The 14,909-nt window shown below is 41.7% G+C and overlaps 1 long non-coding RNA gene across 2 annotated transcripts in view; it reads right to left on the bottom strand.

The window, feature by feature from the left end:
* LOC309358310 overlaps window positions 1–4,481 on the bottom strand; it is a 40,501-nt gene extending 36,020 nt beyond the window's left edge. For both annotated transcript variants that reach the window (XR_014163439.1, XR_014163440.1), the window contains exon 1: window positions 4,298–4,481. This is a non-coding gene — a long non-coding RNA (uncharacterized lncRNA). The remainder of the gene's footprint in view (window positions 1–4,297) is intronic.
* Window positions 4,482–14,909: the final 10,428 nt, after the last annotated feature.

Below are 14,909 nucleotides of genomic sequence, written 5' to 3'. Positions count from 1 at the left end.
GGGGGGGGGGTCAATATGTTTCTGTGAATCCTTTGCAAAGAGGCAAATGGCACCACAACCCTCTGCCAATGAGAGCCGGCCCATCAGTGTCAAGGTTAGAAGGCACATTTGATCTTCATGACAACAGAATCCACAAGACCAATTATTTATCAATTGATTTTGCTATAGAATGAAATGCAAACCAGCCACTCATTTGTGTGTGGGGGCATACTAAGGTCCACTTGGAAATTCACCAGGATATGGAGCAAACAGTCAATGGGAGACAGTAGTTCCAACTATTTCACATGTCACTGCTGGTGGTTACTGAAGTTAAATGAACTTCAATAATTAATGGGATAAGGGTGGAAAATATGTGGTCCTTCAAGTGTTTTTGGCTGAGGGGTAGTCAGAGATGATGAGAGTTGTAGTTGAGCAATATCTGGAGGAACTGAGTTTTCCCATAAGTGAGGGAAGTAATGGCAGGGGGCACCTCTGTCCAATAATGTAATTGCTGAGTCAATAGCTGCCGTCAATCAACAACTGCAGACTTCCACAATGTCAGTGAGGGATGTGGGAGAAATCAGATTCAGTTCATATTTTGACGGAAACCTACAAAATCTGCACTTCTCTGAACTTTGTGATGCAGTTCTCCAATCAAATAATTTGTACTAAAAGGTATGTATTAAGGGGAAGTTGCATTAGTGAAAACAGCACACAAAAAGGCACCGTGTCAGTCCAAAGTGCTTGCAAAACATGTGTATATTAAGAGAAATGGACACTAAAATGCTGATGGATTTTGGTGAAGACTTTTAAAAATGCAACCAGATGCAGAAATGTTGTGAAGTGAATTTAAGACTGGAGAATATGAGAAGCTGAAATTGACAGATTCATCCAGCCCTAAGTGATGTATCCATTTCCTCAAGCACCACCTCCCACCAATTTCTGGCAACGATAAGAACTCCCATCCCTCCTTGATCATCCAGCAGAAACTACTAGCAGTTCCTACTAGCATTCCACTTCACAAGCCACAGCAGAAATCCAATATGAACGCCAAACGCATTACATTTATATCCATAAGCCATTATTATGTGCCTCTACAGCATTCAAAGCAGGTTGAGAACAGAAAATGATCCCAAATGTAATTCCAGGTTTTACAACTCCCTCTTTTCCTTTTGCAACACATCTAGTAAATACATTGTTCATCGCTAAGCAATTTGCCTTCCCAATCATTTGACCTTTAGAGAGGTTTCTCTAAAGTACAGCACTTTTACTAGGTCACAATGGATGGGGACTCAAGTGAGCCATAAACCGTATTAAGCTTTGAGTAATTGTACCAATAGGTCAGGGGTCCTGGTTTTGGCACAAAAGTTATCTTTTTTAATCAGACATATGTCCCCCCCCCCTCATCTTGATCTGCCTAAGCTTGGATCCATTTGTGAGAGAAAGAGAGAAGTTTAATTACTGAAGGTATATTTATTGGAATAGAAGTCTCATGAAAGGAGTAAACTATTATGGTATGGAAGTGATGATCTCACAGAAGTCTACAGAGTTCATGGGAAAGAACATATGGCTCCCATTTGGGGTGTGAGAGCAAATGCCATAGTCTAATTAAAGGGGTCACTGTGGTTAATGGTTCACACATTGCAAATTAACTTTTTAACTTAGCTTATAATAAAAAAAGATCCATTCTGATCATTTTCCACTGCCACAGCTATCAGTAGTTTATATTTGTATGGAGTTCAATGATGAGACAAGTTTTGCTACATTGGAAGACATGTCCTGAATACCTGGTAACCTCAATACCGTTGTTTGGGCTGAAGTCCCATTGGTTTTTATTCCAAAAATGCAAGAATACCGAGAGTGTAGACAACACACATACATCATATTCAGCTTGTAATATCACCTTAAACAGTACTGTGATTCCACCCACCCATCCCCGAGACCAGTGTTGGTTAATATCTAGGTCATTAATTCACAATGTAAGGATACCACACTGCCATCATTAATACATGTATAAGTCCCACTGATGTCAGAAGGATTTATGAGTAAGTAAATGGTACATGACTGAAGCTTCAATATGCAAGGAATGGGTTTTTTTATTATGGAAATCACAACAGAAATACATTTAGAATGCTTGTCTAGATCTCTCATGTGGTGCAATGGCTCAACTACAGGGCTTGGAAGGCTAGGATGAATGAAAATGTTGCAAAATCTTTACTCACAATGGGTGGCATTGGGCAAATCCCCTGTAGGCTCAGGCCATTGTAGCCTAATCTTTAAAAAGCCATTCCTGTTCATCCCAATACTGATAATGCAAATATTGTGTGTCTATTAACAAAGTGTGTGGTGCAAAGGCCTCTAGAACCCTGTTCACATGTGCATGTTCATGATTTGATGAGAGCAGCATTAAGTTGCTATTTACACATGTAGATGATCCTCACCAAACAACATTGACACAGGACTCAGCAATGGGAAAGAGAAAAGATGGGGAGATCTAGACATAGCCACGAGCTTGTCTAAATCTCTTCTTTGTTTGGGGGCATGTTGAATAGATTGGGATCCTTTGGGTTGAAGCCCTTTCCTGACACTCCCTCCATATGCCCTCAAACCAACCTGACACTAAGATCTGTTCACATGTTATACTAAACACAGGTACCAGCTGTTTCTACAGATGTTCAAGTGTTTGTGTGAAAGAGTGAGCCTTTGTTGATTTGTGCAATTTCTCTTTGTGAATACAGATTGTACACTTGTTGACTATAACATGTGAATACCCCTACCAGAAATGGATGATTCCAAAAAAGTCAGTTTCCCCCAGTTCCCCATTTTTCCTCCCTCTAAAGTTCCGTTTCCCATGCTTGTGCGTCAGTTTGCTATTGTTGTTTTTTTTCTAATGTACTCATGAAAATTTATCAGCATTTGAGTACCCATTTCTTCTCCTCTATATAAACTGTTGCACGCCATTTTGTTTAACATACACACTGTCAAAAACATTCTCTCCTCTAATATAATGTGTTTTCATATGTTATTTTCACTAATACATCCATTTTTATGGACACCTTTTCCCAATATATGCAATTTAAATCCATTTTGGGGGTGGAAATCTGCATCTCAAAACTTGGGGAAGGGTGTGTTTGCAATAGTGGTATTTTGTTTTGTACATTGTTTCAGAAAGTGCAGCTTAGGAAGGGTTGTGTGAACCAAACCAAATCCTCCCCCACCAAGATCAGAGCTCTGATGTCAGTAAGGACCATGGCTGTGGATGTTTCCATGACAGCAGGAATGGGAGGGGGTTACAATGCCCTTCCAGGGGCTGTAGGAATCCAACCTTCCAAAGCAAAATGTTATTTCACATTTTCTTTCCTTTGTTGTAATGCAAGCTACCACAGAATGACCCAGGTCAGTGATTTTGTTCTTGAATCTGTTCATTACAAGATACAGTGGGTTGATTTCTTTGAATTTGTTTTGGCCAGCTCTGTTCATTCAATTCCTGGAAGTCAGAGGCTCATAATGGAAGTGTCTCCTCTGCCATATTTATGGCAGAAAACTAGTACAAAAGTGGAAGTGGTATAATTGAAATTCACGTGGAAAGGGCCGGCTGAGAAAGGTTGAGCACAGACTGGTCTGGAAAGACCTTGAATGTAATGGAGCTGCAGGATTTATCCATAGCCAAATTAAAGCAGCCCATATTTTTTATCATCAATGTATATATGTATCTAGCTATCTAGCTATCACAGCCAATTCTCAACATTCTCTTTCTTGGCTGCAAACTTAAAAGCAAAAGTAAAGATGTATCTCATCCTAGAATCACACAAGGAAACCAGGTGGAGATGTGCAGACAACGATGAAAAGCTATGTAGCAGGGTTGGCTCTGATTCAGTATAAGGAAATCTATCTACTTTGTTTTCTCTCACTTTCTCCTTCCCGATTCTCAAGTCTGCACATTTCAACATCCATCTGTGATTTCTTTATTTATTTTTAAAGAGTCCTCAGTGTTCTACTGCAAATTTCTCCTAACCATTTTCAAAAAATGATTTTGCCGAATACAGTTTTTTGCAAAGCAACTCCCCACCCACCCAGCCAAATATAATGCATTTTCACGTTGCTTGGGCTGAAGAACTGCATTGCTAAATTTGCCAAAGTGTGGCTTTTGAAGGATGGCTATGTATTGTTCATGTATTGTTTTAGAAAGTGCAGACTGCGTAGGTTTGCCTTTAAAAAGTGAAGTGAATCAAATTTCTTCCCCCTATGCCTAGCTCTGATCTTGGTGACTGTTAGTGAACTCTATGAGATAAAAGCACTTTTCAGATATCATCCATACCTCGAAGGTACTCAACAGAAACAGACCACGTGGACTGGATCTTCTCCCAACACCACATACATCTCTGAGTCCAACCTCTTGGTGTTCATGTATTCAGCACAATGACTTGAAAGAGGAGCCTGACTATTCATAGTCGTTTAACAGAATAGGAAACCCAACGTGAATGGGATCAATGTACAGTCGTCCCTTGGTTTTGGCTCTTAAATGATCAAAACCTGGAAGTGACTGTTCCAGTTTATGGAAGTTCTTTTGGAAGCTGAACATCTGACAGGGCTTCCACAGCTTCTGATTGGCTGCAGGAACTTCCTGCAGCCAATCAGAAGCTGCACTTTAGTCTTCAAATGCTTTGGAAGTCAAATGGACTTCTGGAACAGATTCCGTTTGACTTCTAAGGTATGACTGTATATAGAAATGCCTATTTAGTGACAAAGTATGCTTAAAATCATGCACATTGAGGGGAAAATATTTTCAAAATATTTATGTCTGCATGAAGTTTCATGTAGATTATTTTTAATACACAGATTAATGCAGAAATTGGATAGAATGGGCTTATGAATGAAGAGATGCAAAACTGACGGAGTCTAGAAACAGACCAATTCATTCATCCACTCACCCATCCCTAATGACTGATGGGCTGACTTTTACTTGGTGGTTCAAAAATGATGCAGGCTTACACAAGAGGAAATGAATGCATCTCAGGACCTAAGTAGGCAATAGATAAAATGCATGATCACATTTAATATTTTCTTTAAAAAATAAAAAATAAAAAATTAAACAGTCAAAAAGTAGATGTAGTGATCAGATCTGGAACACAACACATGGGATGGATGTCCCCATGAAAAGTTGCCTTCTTGATATTCCCCTTGGGAGAGAAGCTGCCCTTTGTCAATGCTGTGATGCAGGGGGAATGGTTAACCCAGGAGACCTTGTTTTCAACATGATTGTTGCATTTCATTGTGGACAACCTTCCAGGAACTGCATGCCAGCAGTGAGCAGGACCAGAAGCAAAAAGTAGGTGGAGCAACAGAGATGAGGGTCACATCTGTGGCTCTCATCTCTGTACAGCAGACTAAGTTTCAGACAGGCCAAAGTCATAAGTTTCTACCTCCACATAGCTCCCCATCCAGCAAAGCAAGAGGCAGGATTGTAGTTCAAGAACTCATCCGAGGCAGGCAAAAGCACCTCGGGAGGTCCAGTGAGAGGTATGGTCTGGGGAGAGTTCTGAGAATCAGATGGAGAGGACCAGCAGGGCATGAGGCTCTGTATCCTGGGTTAAGGCCTCCACTTTGGACACAGTGATTCTCAATATGATTAGAGAGCCCCATTCCTGCTGTGTGTGTGGGTTTTTAAACCCCCAGACAAGTATGTGAAATGAGATCATCACACATCTAACACACGGTCTACCTTGGCCCTGATTTGTCCTATTTGTTCCAGCTTCAAAATCTGGCCCAATTGCTGACTTCAGAAGTTTTTGAGCAGAATCCTACTCCCCCTTCCTTCTATCTATAATCCCTTATGTTAATTTAGGATTAACACTTCTTTGGTGCTATGCTGGAGAATATATGTGTCCTCAACAACAACAATAACCTGCTTTCTTCTTGCAGCCAACTCAGCCATCCAGATACCAGACTGCGGCTTGCCCGGCTGTGGCATTTGGACTTTGCTGAACTGATCATTAGACAAGGCTGGTGCGCAGCAAGCCAAGGCAGATGGAGCTTTCGATTTAATCCAGAATGTAGATGCAAACAAGTGTGGGATATGTCTTATATATCTACAGCAGTGACACAAAGTGGACATCAAGAATAGCTACTAACAAGCTGGATGGTGCTTTGAGAATGCATGAGCTCCTGTGAATTGACTTTGCTAGCTGCGCATTAAACAGAAATGACAGGGCAAGAAGAAATGGAATTGCATGCTTGGAAGAGAGTTATAGGTTATAAATGGGAAAGAAGTCCAATTCAAGGATCTGCTTTATTCCAGCTCAGATTATTCGTTCATCTAGGCCAATGCTGTTTGCTGAGACTGGCAGAGGATTTCTGGGTTCTCACGGATAGGTCTTTCCTTTTAATGTGAAATGTTGAGTGCTGAACATGGGACCTTCAGCATTCAAAGCATGTGTTGTACCACTGAACTGTGGTCCCTTCTCAAGTCTACCAAAAGGAATCACCTTCTCTGGAGGTTTTTCAGCAAAGTCTAGAAATAATTCCTCAGAAAATTATAAAGGCCTTATACAGACTCAGAACATTTCTTCATCAGACCCTGCTATGTATTCTCTGCTGGCAGTGGCAGCAGAGGTCAGGGAAGTCAGACAAAAGCTCTTCTAAGCTCCACATGGGCCTGCCAGGAATTGAACCTAGGAGACAGGCCTTCTGCATTCAAAATGTGTATTGTTCCACTGAGTTATGGCTCCACCCTTTAAACCATATTTGGGGAACCATTAGCATTCCATTATGTTGTTGAATTACAGTTCCTTTTTTAAAAAAAAATATTTATTAAGATTTTCCATGTAGATACATATAAAATTCACAATACAGTGTATATCATAACATATTTTCACAACTTCTTTGGACTTCCTCACGTCTCCCGCTCCCATTTTCATCATTAAAAGTTTTTATCCGCAAATTATCATCTTATTTGCATTTTGTGTCCCACAAACTTAGTTTATAATCTAGTAGATCTCCAAAAGGTTTTTACTTTCTCAATCTCACTTCTCTTCCAAATTTTATCTAGTTTAGTGGTGCTCAATTATTTCTGATTTAGCAACCTACTTAGCATTCAACCAAATTACAATGTTTTTGTAAATAAATCTTGAATTTCTTCCAGTCTTCTTCCGTCCTCTCCTCTCCCAGGTCTCGGATTCTGCCAGTCATCTCGGCCAGTTCCATATAGTCTATCAGTTGCACCTGCCATTCTTCCAGTGTGGGTAGATCTTGGATTTTCCAGTTCTTCGTGAGAAGTATCCTTGCTGCTGTTGTTGCGTACATAAAAAAGGTTCGGTCCTTCTTTGCCACCCCTTGGCCAACAATACCCAGAAGGAAGGCCTCTGGTTTCTTAGTGAAGGTATACTTAAATACCTTTTTCAGTTCATTATATATCATTTCCCAGAAGGCCTTCACTTTAGGGCATGTCCACCAGAGGTGAAAGAATGTCCCTTCACTTTCTTTGCATTTCCAACACTTGTTGTCAGACAGGTGGTATATTTTTGCAAGTTTGACTGGGGTCATGTACCATCTATAAATCATTTTCATTATATTTTCTTTCAAAGCATTACATGCAGTAAAATTCATCCCAGTGGTCCACAACTTTTCCCAGTCCTCAAACATGATGTTATACCCAATGTCCTGCACCCACCTTATCATAGCTGATTTAACCATTTCATTTTGAGTATTCCACTTTAGCAGCAAGTTATACATTCTAGATAGTACCTTAGTCTTTGGTTCTAACAGTTCTGTTTCCAATTTCGATTTCTCCACCTGGAACCCTAACTTCTTGTCATTTTTAAAAACTTCTTTAATCTGAGCGTAATGTAACCAGTCTCGCACTTTATCCTTTATTTTCTCCAAACTCTGCAATTTCCAATTGTCTCCATCTTTCTCTAATATTTCCCAATACTTTGGCCAGTAGGCCTCCATATTGGGTCTTTTCCGGGCCTTAGCTTCCATAGGTGAAAGCCACCTTGGAGTTTTGTTTTCCAATAAGCCTTTATATTTTGTCCAGACATTAAACACTACTTTTCTGACAATATGGTTCTTAAAGGCCTTATTGATCTTAACCTTATCATACCATAAGTATGCATGCCATCCAAACGCATTGTTAAACCCTTCCAAATCCAATACATCAGTGTCCTCCAGAAGTAGCCAATCTTTTAGCCAGCAGAAAGCTGCGGCCTCATAATACAACTTTAAGTCCGGCAGGGCAAAGCCCCCTCTTTCTTTCGCATCAGTTAATATCTTAAACTTAATTCTGGGCTTTTTGCCCTGTTGTTGAATTACAGTTCCCATCAGCCCTAGCAAGCAATGTCAATGGCCATGGATGATGGGAGTTGTCCTTCAGCAACCTATGGAGGGCCAAAGGTGGCTAACACTTCTTTTAAATGTTTTGGTGGAACAGTGACTATTCATTTGAAAGTCGCATGTTCTTTCAGATGGTCGAGTATCCAGGATGGAAACATTAACATTAATTTATCCTTGCAACAGCCCTGTGAAGTAGGTTAGGCTCAGAGACTGTGACTGGTCCAAGGTCACACACATAGCTGTCAACTGTTCCCTTTTTTTAAGGGAAATTCCCTTATTCCAAATAGGATTCCTTGCAAGAAAAGGGAAAAGTTGACACAGTTTGCATCGTGGTCAAGGGGGGGACTAGAACCCTGGTCTCCCAGGCCTTAGTCTCACACTCTAACCATTACACCATGCTGGCTCTTTGGGAGTCATATTTCAGGAAAACCTGAGTGAACAGAAAGAGCTTGAGCAAGCACCTGAAAGATGGCAGCATACATACTTGCCTAATATTAAATGGGAGGGAGTTTCACAATGCAGGTGAGGCAATGCCAAGAGGTCAACAGGCGAATGTGACATAACTAGTCCCAATGAGTGTGGTGAATGGGCGTGGGCAGAAAGGGTAAGGCATTTGCCGCTCTGCTGTAGTCTGTAAACTGGGTGGGCCCTGGATTCCCCTATTACAAGGGAAGAGGTTAAAACAGATGGCGGGAATAGCTTCTTCCTCATTCTTGGATTCCATAATGTAACTGAATCCCCTGCCATGTATATTGCTCTCTCTCATATACCCTGACTCCTTCCCAGTATATTCTTGCTGCACTCTGTCAAGGTAGCGCTGCCAGTATATGTCATTTTAAGCTTTTGCCATCTGTTCCAGCCCCCAATTACAGATTCACGGTGAACATATGACAGCTGAGATTACTAAAAAGTAAAAATGTACAGCTATGAGCCAAGCATGCAATTTAAAAGCCGGTGCACCTCGTTCTTCCTCTTTTTCTTTTATCCCACAAAGCATAGATACAAGAAGGACTTTCTAATTTCAACAACGGGTGTGTGTGTGTGAGAATAAAAAAAAGTTCTGCTTTTCTTTCTTTCCTGCCGCATCTCCAAAGATGACATTTCCCGTGGCAAAGTTTCAGACCTGAAGGAGAATTAGAAGAGCGACAGCGTTTTAATAAAGGATTAGTGAAACGTGTTGAATGCAGCTATGCAACAAGGAGATTTTGAGTGCTTTCATATATTCCTCAAGTAGCCTGCATGAAGCAATATGCTTCACTCCTTAAAGCCTATCTCACAGACAATACCACACCTCTGTTCTCAGCTCAGGTTAATCACCTGTTGCTTGGGTAGCCAGATGCCGCTTCCAGTGTTTTTTATTTATCCTGTTGTGTACGTGTGTGGGTTTTATTTTTTTTTTTTTACAAACAAAATGTATATTGGGAGCTGCTCTTGGGAAATTGTCCCTTAAGACTGGGAATAGTTTGCAGAATCTGGCCTGCTTATTGACTTCTAGAACAGGGGTTCCCAAACTGTAGTCAATGGATCACCAGTGGTTCCATTTCATAGAACTGTAGACCTGGAAGGGATCACCAAGGATCACTTAGTCCAACCCCCTGCAATGCAAAAAGGCCCACAGCATGACTGAATTGAAAATTCACATGGATTGTAATTGTATTTTCATTATTGCTCCTTGCATTATTTCGTTCTGTTTCAATTTGAATTCTGTGAAATTCAAATTGCATTACGATAAAATACAACATAAAAAAATAAAAGAAGCAATAGAAATACAATTAAAAACCACACAGCATCAAGCACAGTGCATTACAATGGCAGGGAAGGTGGGCACAATGTATTACAATTGCAGACACCATGATGAGCTCCAGGCTGCAGTAGTGGCTTTTGTTGTAGAGACTCTCCAACGTACAAAGTTAGCCTCCCAGAAAAATCAGCTGCATGTTGTGGTCTGTGAACCATGAAAATGGGTGATTTCACTCAGCAGCAGCTGCAGTTCTCTACACCAGGGACAGGAGCAACATTTGGCTCTCCTGATGCTACTGAACTACAACTTTCATCAGCCCCAGCAAGCACAGCCAATGACCAAGGTTGATAGAAGATGTAGTTCAGCAACTTTTGGAGAGTCAAAGGTTCCCCATACCAGGTCTACATTTTTATTAAAGACTCAGTTCCATTGAAATAAGTGAGAGCATGTAGGATAGCACTGTGGTAAGAGAAAAGGTTGCCAGGTACTTCTCTTCATAGCACTGCCTTATTTGAATAGAAAAAGCCTCACCTGGTTTCTATGCAACTCTTTACAAGAGCCACCGGAAGTCCTGGACCTGGCAAACATCAATCCAGTACATTTTTTAGACTTCCCTCTCAGCCTCATTTGTCTCTATGGACCAAGACACTTTTGAAGTGAGCCTCTCAATTCTGCAGGTGGATAAACCACTTTTTGTAAACAGCTTTGCAATCAAGCGGGGTGCAAATTTTATGAAATAAATACAAGTAAAGACCTACTGGCAGATCCCCTGCCTGAAACCCCAGACAACCACTGCCAGTCAGTGTAGACAATACTGACCTGGATGGATGGTTGCCTTAGTATAAGACAGATACCTATGATAGTATGTTGTACAGTGGATCTGCAAATTTCAAAAATTATATGTATTTCCCATGGAACATTTGGCTGTTTTCCTCCCCCCCCCCTTTACTTGTTGAACTAGAAAGTAAATTGGGAGGATTTTTCCGGAGAAAACCATATATGCCAAACTACATAAAATTTGAAAACACAGCGTTCCACAGACATTCTCTGCTGTTCTACAGGCATTTGCCGTTCAGTGCCAAAGGAACATGTTTCTCCCCTGCCATTCTCTCCATTTGTTCCTAGCGCATCTCTGTTTGCTTCCTCACAGCACTTTTCTTGCTGAAATCTTCAAAGGGACCCCCTGACATGACATGAATTGTGTCCCCATATGCCTTCCTTTTAAGCAACATCCTCATGAGCAGGTAACCCTTTCCAAAGCACCTGTAAAAGCAGCTTAAAGGTAGCAGCTAGCACAGCAGGTATCAAAAGACTATATTCTGCTCTGAAGGGATCACTGGTCAGAATTAGACATCACCTTTTCATTTAATGATGGCTAAAATGCTGGGGCTGGGGTGGGTGGGGAAAAAAAGGATGCTCAGTATTTCGTCTCATACCCCTTCCCCTAGAACTGCTATTTATAGATCACAAAACACAGGAAAAAGGATAAGGAGGATAAGGCTATCAATGGTTGTGTACTACATCCAGTACGGTGGGGAGAGTGTTGTTAAACTCAGGTCCTGCTTGCAGGGTTACCATAGGCATTTGCTTGGCCACTGTGAGAAGATGCTGGGATTAGATGGGTCATTAGCTTGGTTCATCAAGATTCTTCCTATGTTCATTCCACAAAGTGGCACTATGATAGAGCACAGATCGTGATAGGACACAGGCAAAATAACTTTCTTTAGATATATTCAGTCAGATTTGGGGTTTAGATAAGATAGAACTAATTGTAATGTAAAGTAAAGGTAAAGGGACCCCTGACCATTAGGTCCAGTTGTGGCCGACTCTGGGGTTGGGGCGCTCATCTCGCTTTACTGGCTGAGGGGGCCTGTGTACAACTTCCGAGTCATATGGCCAGCATGACTAAGCCACTTCTGGTGAACCAGAGTAGCACATGGAAACGCCGTTTACCTTCCTGCCGGAGTGGTACCTATTTATCTACTTGCACTTTGATGTGCTTTCGAACTGCTAGGGTGGCAGGAGCAGGGACCAAGCAATGGGAGCTCACCCTGTTGCGGGGATTCGAACCACCGACCTTCTGATCCACAAGTCCTAGGCTCTGGGGTTTAACCCACAGCACCACCTGCGTCCCTAATTGTAATGTAGCTGGAAGGTTTTAAGAGGCTTTTCCTAATATATAGACAAAATTTAGTTCCTTGCAGCTTCCAACCTGTCCTGGTTCCAGTCCTGTCTTCTGGAGCAACGGAAAGAAAACCTACTTGGCAGGGCAGCTATTCAGATATTTGAAGACGGCTATCACACCTTTCCTTGATTTCTTGTCATCTAAGCATGATTTGATGTTTTGACTGCTCCTCATCGGCATAGTCCTTAATTTCATGACCCCCAGTGATCCTAGTTGACCTCCTCTGAACACACTTTAGGTTATTTACATCCAGTGTTAGCTGGTGAGGTGGAAGGCAGAGAGTCCAATAGTAGGTGGAGCCAGAGGCACTAATAAGGATTCATTCAGATGTGGGGAATACTATGTTAGTTTTCCTGATTATACTGTTGGTGTCTCTGTCCTGCTTTCTAATATTCCTTTCACACTGCAGCACCTGCTGTGCTACAGAACTGTGGCTTTTTACTGATATACTGGCATGTAAATTTCATTCATTGTCAATGGCCAATCTTGCTACTCTCCTACCCTTTCTGAACATATATCCACCCATAATTCTCCCATGAAAGCAGCAGAAAAATGTATATGCATTTAATTGATTGATTGATTGATATTAGAACTGAATGTCAGTATACCACCCCAAATTTTGTCACTTTACTGCTGTGATTTTCCAGGTTAAGGCGACTGCAAATTGTTTACCCTCACCCCTGGAATCAAATAACATGGAAATGAGTACTAAATATGCCCTGTGTTCATTTGTTTTCTGGAAGTGGCTTTTACTTCACTTGAATGCTCAAATATAATGCAGAAATTGACAGTTAGGGAAATGTTGGGGGAAATGGAATAAACTGCCATGTGGATGCAGCCTAAGTGGAGCCAGCTATTTCCTGTTTCATTCCCATCCTTCTTCCAGCTTGAGTCCTACAAAGCAACACTAAGGCTAAAGGGAAGGAAGCTAATGGACAGGACCACCTTTTGGATTAGTTGTTTTAAGAGAGAAGGCAGGCAGGTAGGGGTTGTCTGAGGGCAGACTGGGGTTTGTGGGGCAGTGCCCCATTTGCCCTAATGGATCTGACACTACCATCTCCATCCTTCTTAAAATGTTTCATCCAGAACAGGCCACAATAATACTTCACATTTATAGGAGACTGGTAGGGGAAAAATGGGACTGTCATTGGAAAATAAGGACAGCTGGAGCATCTGTTGATAAATCAACACAAGGACTGGTACACACAGATGAAAACATTCTTCTCCAAACAGAATTTCATGGCAGATTTTTTTAATATGCTTTGAACACTTGGTGTTAAAAAATGATGGAAAGACAGTTGCAATATTTTTTTCATTAGCGTTTTTGGAAATCTTTTTAATCACTGTTACAGGGGTTTATTTTCAAAAAGAGAGAGAGAGAGAGAGAGAGAGAGAGAAAGGTGTGATGTGCATGTTTAAGTAGATTAATAAGGAACCTACTCTTGCAAAGCTCCTATTGCTGTATTGCACTCCCATCTTGGCAATCTGCCTCTAGAGCGGTAGTAGGAAGGATGAGGCAGGAATGCTTGAGGAATTCTACCTTTAGGAATTTCCATACAAAAAGTCCTGAGCCACAGTCTCGAACTAAAACGCTGATCGGAGCTTAGCCATCCACCGGATTTTGCACTTCTCTGAATGTTGTGACACAGCTCTTGGCAGTTTCAGCATGTCAAAATACACAGTTTAAACACATGCTTTGAAGGGAAATACACATTTAAAAATAAGAACATGGGGATGAAGCACACATTTAAACTGTGTATTGGACTGCAAGAAGATCAAACACATCCATTCTTAAAGAAATTAGCCCTGAGTGCTCACTTGAAGGACAGATCGTGAAGCTGAGGCTCCAATACTTTGGCCACCTCATGAGAAGAGAAGACTCCCTGGAAAAGACCCTGATGTTGGGAAAGATGGAGGGCACAAGGAGAAGGGGATGACAGAGGACGAGATGGTTGGACAGTGTTCTCGAAGCTACAAACATGAGTCTGACCAAACTGCGGGAGGCAGTAGAAGACAGGAGTGCCTGGTGTGCTCTGGTCCATGAGGTCACGAAGAGTTGGACACGACTAAACAACTAAACAACAGCAACAACAACATTATGGTGGTGGGAGGGGGTGCACATTAAAGGCTACATCCAAGGGGTGAATGGCTACAGATGTGGGCCACATTATCTAACGGGGCAGCCTTCCAGGGGCCACGTGCCCAGGGTGAGTGTGGTCAGAAGCAAAAGCTGAAGAAGCAACAGGCAAGACTCTTTCCTTGGTGCAAAATGTTACATTCCAGGCACATAAAATCAGAGGTTTCTACCCACACATCTCTCTAGGAGGCAGTATTGCCAGGCAGACAAATGCCCCAGAGGAAGGCATTGAGATGTATGATCTGGGGAGAGCACCAGGGGCCAAATAGGGCTATATCTGAATGCTGGTGTCTGCTAATGGAGTAGGGGGCAAGTTCTGTCAATTAACCCTCCCCATGAAGCCCCTAGTGCCCCCAAATAATTGTTCAGAAGTGTCCTCCAAATTTCCAGACCAGATATTTGGGGAAGAGGATGCAGGGGATGGAGAGAAATGAGGGGTAATTAACAGGAGTGTAATTTGAACTCCGTGGGAAGCACCTCCCAGGAGACATGCACAGGTCTACACAGTCAGTTACATATATTGAGAGAAAACCCAC

Source organism: Podarcis melisellensis, assembly GCF_964234715.1.
Source record: "Podarcis melisellensis genome assembly, chromosome: 15".
Classification (NCBI taxonomy): Eukaryota; Metazoa; Chordata; class Lepidosauria; order Squamata; family Lacertidae; genus Podarcis; species Podarcis melisellensis.
This window is presented reverse-complemented; position numbering and strand designations above follow the sequence as displayed.